Source organism: Octopus sinensis, linkage group LG18 (assembly GCF_006345805.1).
Source record: "Octopus sinensis linkage group LG18, ASM634580v1, whole genome shotgun sequence".
NCBI lineage: Eukaryota > Metazoa > Mollusca > Cephalopoda > Octopoda > Octopodidae > Octopus > Octopus sinensis.
Genome location: NC_043014.1, coordinates 16837344 through 16845290, shown reverse-complemented (window position 1 = coordinate 16845290; position 7947 = coordinate 16837344).

Here is a 7947-nt window from a genome sequence, read left to right as displayed (position 1 = left end):
TCGCGGGCTTTCTGTCACTTCCGCTTGTTCGTTTCGATGTCTGGATTGCATATGGCGGGTTATTTGGGTTTTGGCGCCTTTTCTGTCGTGTTGACTATATACCCTCGAGATTTCGTTATCTCTTGTTTCGGATGTGGCATTTAGCATCCTTGATTGGAGTCGTGTTTGCTCTGCACTCTGACCTGCTTGAATTGTTTTTTGTAGGTCTAAATTTGGTTCTCTCAATAATCTTTCTCTTAATCTCATGTCTCTGATTCCACATATCAGAATATCTTTGGTGAGACTGTCTGTGAGGTTGCCGAATTCGCACTGTTGTGCCTTTTGACGCAACTCTACTACGTACTCATCGAATTTTTGATGTTCCGCTTGTCCACATGTGAAGAATTTGTGTCTTAGGAAAGTTATGTTTTTCCTGGGTTCACAATATGCATCGAATTTTTCGATTACTGTCTGAAGGTTCATTTCTTCGTCGGGTGAATCGAAATCCAGTGTGGAATGGATATCTCGGCCTTTAGAACCGATGCAAGTTAAAAACATTGAAGTTTTTACTTTGTCTGGCTTCATGTCACTTTCTATGGCTATCAAAAAGAGATTGAATTCTTTTTTCCACTTTTTCCATGCTGCGGCTAGATTTTCCTGATTAAAGTCTAGGTCTTTTGGATGCGGTAAATTTTCCATTTCGTCTTTGAAGTATGATTTCAACTTCTTTTTTCCTTTGGTTTCTGTATTTTGGGTTCTTTTAGTATTCTGACACAATGTTGTTGTTATATATATATAATGTATTGAGTATTAAGGAAGTAGTGAGTACTTAGTATGAAAGATTAAGAAAATGAGAGAGACTGAAACAACGTGTTAACGATACAAGATACTTTATTCGACTGCCGTTGTTGTACAAGTTAATTGTTTTTGGCGGGAAACAAAGTGAAAGTCCTTTTATCAAGGGAGACAATGGGCGACGTTGATTGTTCATGTTTGTTGTGATGATTATATAACACGGACCACTAGATCAGCTGTTTATCAAATAAAGCTCAATATTCTTCTAGCCATCGCTCATTTATGACTCCAAACTTACAGGGAAAAATTCAGTTTACTAATAAACCAAATTTCACAATATAAATACATAATATATATAATAGTGTTTTTTCTCTAATTTATATATAATATATATATATATATATATATATTTTCTTTTCATTAATTGAACCTATGCGTAACTTTTAGAGAATTGTGAAATAAATTTAAAATTAGCAGTCAAGGCATTCACTGGTTTTTATTTACGTAAAATCAGAAAGTCCAAAGAAGTAATATATTCACAATATATTTCATAATACTTTTTTAATGTGAATTACGATTGACATAATGCAATAGGCAATTATGTGTATCAAGTGCACGTTTTGCATAAGCATTAGTTTTTTAAGTAAATCGAATATTAATAAAATAATGTTTAAAACATATATATTAGCGACAGAGACAGCATTAATATCGAGTGGTGATATTTACACCAGCCCAAAAGTGGATGCCCTATTAGAACGAGTTTGTCTGACTTTTATGTTGGAATAAATTGTATCTAAAAATACTCCCTTATAAATTGCATCGTGTTTTGCTAGATATAGAGTTATAACAAATTTTATTGAGAACCTAGACTCGCTAAACCTCCGGCTCATATTTCAGCTAGAAAATCTTTTTCAGATGATGAAGTTCCATCCAACCGCCTCTCAAGCGTCTTTGATAACGTCCAGGTTTCTGAGCCATATAGTAGAATTGGTTCGACTGTGGCTTTGAAATTTTCAAGTTTGAAGTCTCTACTAAGATTTGATGACCAGTTTTTATGCATATCATTACAGGCTGACCAGGCCATACCCTTTATAGTTAGAAAATCTTTTTCAGATGATGAAGTTCCATCCAACCGCCTCTCAAGCTTCTTTGGTAATGTCCAGGTTTCTGAGCCATATAGTAGAATTGGTTCGACTGTGGCTTTAAAGATTTCAAGTTTGAAGTCTCTATTTAGATTTGATGACCAGATCTTATGCATGTCATTACAGGCTGACCAGGCCATACCTGCATACACCCACATGTAACTGTCATCACATTCATAAAGAACTACACTCACTGCACATATTCCACTGGTGACTGTAGACTCCATATGATGTGAATCACTTTACAGAGTGTGTTGGATGCTTTTATGTGGCACCACACAGACACTTTTAAATGCTCCCACATGGGCATTTTTACGTGACACCACATGGATGCTTTTACATGAACCACGCTGGCATGTTTACACGTTGCTGCAGAAGTGCTACAACCCGTCTCCACACAGGGACTTTTACATGGTACCACCATGGGTACTTTACACAACCATATCTTCTTGAGTACATCCAGGTGCCAGGTGTGTCGGTCTTTCTCATCTCACCTGAAAGGTTGAGATTCCTGAGGGTTGTTCTTCAGTATTTCATCCCATGGCTTCCTGGCTCTCCCATTTCCATCCACTAAGAGACCAGCACTTCTTTATGAAGCTGTCATCATCCATCTGCATCACATGACCAAACCATTGCAGTCTCCTCTCTTGCACACAGCAACAAATTCCTCTCATGCCCAACTTCTTCCTCAATACATTAACACTCTCTCAAATATGTACACATACATAACACATCCAGTGGAGCATACTAACCGAAAGGTTATTTTAACATAACGATATACTTGGTAAAATCATTAATTAATTGATTCATTAATATATATATACATATATAGGTGCAGGAGTGGCTGTGTGGTAAGTAGCTTGTTTACCAGCCACATGGTTCCGGGTTCAGTCCCACTGCGTAGCACCTTGGGCAAGTGTCGCCTACTATAGCCTCAGGCCAACCAAAGCCTTGTGAGTGGATTTGGTAGACGGAAACTGAAAGAAGCCTGTCGTATATATGTATATATTATGCGCTCACGTGGTCTCACTTTCATCCTATATTCTACCAATACCACTATCAACACTTACCTCTACCTTGGATTTTCTTTACCTCTTGGATACTTACCATTGGCTGCACCTCTCTTTCGCGGATCAAAGTGACTTTGCATTGATGTGAAATCCTCAAAAAATATACCACGACGTCTACACATTTCTCACCTTGAACTTTCAACCTTGAACTTGTTCGCATAAACTGTCCCGTTTGTTGTATTTTTATTTTCTCATATATTGATTCGTTAGTTACTGCACGCATTTTTTTCTCTCCTTCTTTCTGTGTTTTTTTTCTCTCTGTGTATCTTTCTGTTGAAGAGCGTAGGCTCGAAACGTTAAAGACTTGTTTTATTTATATTTCCTGAGCGCCATACTAATACAATTGTTTGTTTTTTTTCCACCTGCCTTCGTCTTTTGTCTATTTTCATAAAGCTTCCCGTTATATATATATATATATATATATATATATATATATATATATATATATATAATATATATATATATATATATGCATGTGTGTGTTTGTGTGTCTGTGTTTGTCCCCCTAGCATTGCTTGACAACCGATGCTGGTGTGTTTATGTCCCCGTTATTTAGCGGTTCGGCAAAAGAGACCGATAGAATAAGTACTGGGCTTACAAAAGAATAAGTCCTGGGGTCGAGTTGCTCAATTAAAGGCGGTGCTCCAGCATGGCTGCAGTCAAATGACTGAAACAAGTAAACGAGTAAAAGAGTATATATAATTTCAATATGGAGCAAATAATTTATCATCATCATCATCATCGTTTAACGTCCATTTTCCATGCTTGCATGGGTTGGATGGTTTGACCGGGGTCTGGGAAGCCAGGAGACTGCACCAGGCTCCAGTCTGATCTGGTAGTGTTTCTACGGCTGGATGCCCTTCCTAACACCAACCACTCTGTGAGTGTAGTGGGTGCTTTTTACGTGTCACCGGCACAGGTGCCAGGGGAGTCTGGCATCGGCCACGATCGGTTGGTGCTTTTTACGTGCCACCAGCACAGAAGCCAGTCAAGACGGCGCTGGCATCGGCCACATTCGGATGGTGCTTTTAACTTGCCACCAGCATGGAAGCCAGTCAAGGCGGTGCTGGCATCAGACACATTTGGATGGTGCTTTTAACGTGCCACCGGCACAGGTGCTAGGGGAGTCTGGCATCGGCCACGTTCAGATGGTGCTTTTTATATGCCACCGGCACAGAAGCCAGTCAAGGCGGCGCTGGCATCGGCCACATTAGGATGGTACTTTTTACGTGCCACCAGCACAGGTGCCAGGGGAGTCTGGCATCAGCCACATTCGGATGGTACTTTTTACGTGCCACCAGCACAGGTGCCAGGGGAGTCTGGCATCGGCCACGTTCAGATGGTGCTTTTTATATGCCACCAGCACAGAAGCCAGTCAAGGTGGCGCTGGCATCGGCCACGTTCGGATGGTACTTTTTACGTGCCACCAGCACAGGTACCAGGGGAGTCTTGCATTGACCACGTTCGGATGGTGCTTTTTATATGCCACCGGCACATGAAAAAAATAATTTGCGAAGATATCAGGATTCATCTTAATCCTTCAGCCCGTTTGTCTTTGCATGGTTGATTTCTGTAGTTATTATCAGAGTATTTTGGTGATTTAAATAAGAGTTTTCACTGTTATTTCCAACAGGTAGACATACTTGGTATTTCCTTTGATAAATCCTTCACACACACACACACACACATATATATTGGGCCATCCCATAAATAATGTGGTTTTTAATCTAAAATATTCTCTCCTTCATTTTCTACAATGCTCTTTCATCTACTTCATAGATTTGCAAGGCCCTTCTTTCAAAATTCACTTGTCTGTGAAGAAAAATAGTTAAACATCCATGTAGAGCTGTGGATACCCCACCTATGTACCCACAGCATACACTGACATATATGTACTTCCTAAATTATATACGGATTTGTCCTTTAAGTTATGCATACACCCACAAGTAAGTGTCATCACATTCATAAAGAACTACACTCACTGCATGTATTCCACTGTTGACTGTAGACTCCAGATGCAAATGAACTGAAAGAAAGTTCTGAGTAAGGTGAAGAGTAATTAATAACACGGATGGGCTGTGGTTCACTACAGCTGTTTCAAACACGTTCTTTACTGAAGAACAAAAGTGCTACATCCTGCAAGACAACCATTTCAATCAGGTGAATAAAGGTAAGAATTAGCAATTAGAACTTTTCTACAATGCTTTTTCATCTTCGTTAATTTGCAAGGCCCTTCTTCCAAAATTCACTTGTCTGTGAAGAAAAATTCTTCTCCCATACTGTTCTGACCTCGTCTACAAAATTCATATTTTTGTTGTCCAAATGATTTTGAAGACTTTGAAATAAATGATAAGCAGATGGGGAAATGTCTGATGAATATAGCGGCTAGGGCTGAGTCGATTACATCGATCTCGTGCAACATTGCAGAGCTTGGATGATTGAAGGTTTCATAAAAGTATTACTGGTGCACCAATCTTGAGGTGCAAGTTGTGAGATGGGAGGCCTGCTGGTGCCAGGCTATGACTAGTGTCGAGGACCTTTGGAAATATTCTGTGCTTGAGAAAACCTGACAAGACAAGTGAGACCATAGCTCATGGCCTATGCCACTAGGTGTAACCAGCCCATTTATGAGTACCCCTCATTCATTGGACAATAAACTTTGCTTGTGAAGACATTGAGGCAAGTGAAATCAAAATCAAAATTGCTGACGTGACCAAAGACAGAACCACCTGATTGGCACTCATGCCAGTGGAATGTTAAAAGCATATCTGAGTGTAATCGTTGCCAGGGTCATGGATTGGCTCCTGTGCTGCTGACACGTGAAAAGCACCATTCGAGTGTGGTCGTCACCAGTACTGCCGGACTGGCTTCCTTGCAGGTAGCTTGTAAAAGCACCCACTACACTTTTGGAATGGTAGGCATTACGAAGGGCATCCAGCTGTAGAAACTTTGCCAGATCAGATTGAGCCTGGTGCACCCTCTGACTCACCACTCCTCAGTCAAGCTGTCCAACCTATACCAGTATGGAAAGCGGACGTAAAACGATAACGATGATGATGATATATATATATATATATATATATATATAAGACATATATGTATAAGATATATATATATATATATGTACATATGTATATTAGAGGCAAAAGGACAACAAAATTCAAGGCAGGGCAGGTATCTCAATTCATTTAGAATATTTAACTAGGGTAAGGTAAATTGGAACTATTACAGCTGTTTCTGGGATAGCACATCCATACTCATTTACTTGTTTCAGTCATCTGACTGTGGTCATGCTGGAGCACCGCCTTTAGTCGAGGAAATCGACCCCAGGACTTATTCTTTGTAAGCCTAGTACTTATTCTATCGGTCTCTTTTGCCAAACCGCTAAGTTTCGGGGACGTAAACACACCAGCATTGGTTGTCAAGCGATGTTGGGGGGACAAACACAACACACAAACATACACACATATATATATATATACATATATACGATGGGCTTCTTTCAGTTTCCGTCTACCAAATCCACTCACAAAGCTTTGGTCGGCCCGAGGCTATAGTAGAAGACACTTGCCCAAGGTGCCACGCAGTGGGACTGAACCCGGAACCATGTGGTTCGTAAGCAAGCTACTTACCACACAGCCACTCCTACGCCTGGGTATTCCATCATCATAGACAAGGTGAGCATGTATGAAAGTTGTAGACAGGTAAAAAAGAGTACCCAGTGTATGGCCATGCTAGCCTATCACTTGGGATATCCCTAGCTCCAGTCTCAATTGTGAACTTGGACGCTAAAGGATGACCAATTATCACACTTACACACACGTCTCAAATCTACACCTTCAGCCGTTTGTGTCTCTCAAATATTTACCTCTCCCCTATTATTCCCCTATCATCATCTTCATATCACCCATGCCCCTATTGCCATACCATATATACATATATATGTGTCTGATGATGATGATGATGATATATATATATATATATATGGTGTTTTGTTCAAGCTGTATTTTCAGAGAATGATTTACCACAGATATCACAGTGATATGGCTTCTCTCCATTCTCACTGCTTTCTAGTGAGAATGTAGCCAGTCTGGCTGGTGTGTCACCAGATTTTTAGTTGATCAAGAGTTTGGTGGGTTCCCCAAGTTATGAAGTTAGGTTTGATGAAAACAGTGTGGGGTTCATAATAAGAATCTCTTCCAAAATGTTCGTTCACAAGCTTATGAAAATAATTTTAATCTGGACCTTCGAAAACTTATCTCTAAAAAGTTTAATTTGAAGAAACCATTATTCAGATATTAACAAGGAATCCATCTAGTGTGGGGCACTAAACTATACGTATGCCTCATATTCTTCCTTTCTGGTCTCTTCTGCTTTTATAGCTCTGGAAACTTCCCTGATCAACCATTATGTCACCCTTCACCTGGCTGGCATATTTAATGAGTGAAGCATTTAAAATACAATAAACAATGAATATACTGTAATTACAAGATGCAATATTCAAGAAAGAATAATGTGTAGGGGTGTGAGGAGGAGGAGATTTGGTATAAGAGGTCCTTATATCATGGAAAGGAAACTGCATGAGTGGTCAAGGATGGAGTGGGAGGTGAATATTGCAAAAACAAAAGAAACAACTGAAATTTTGGGAAATATTTTAATCATAATTTCCATTGCATAAAATACAGGAATATTAAACAAATATAGCAAACAGGAAACTATAGAGACTACCCTTTTCCTTTCACCCCTGTATGAATACGTTTGTGTGCTGTTAAGGCACTATTGTCAGAGAATGATTTACCACAGATATCACAATGATACGGCTTCCCTCCTGTATGAATACGTTTGTGTCTTAGTAAGGCACTATTTTCAGAGAATGATTTACCACAGATATCACACCGATATGGCTTCTCTCCTGTATGGATACGATTGTGTACAGTCAAGTGAATACTTTGAGAGAATGA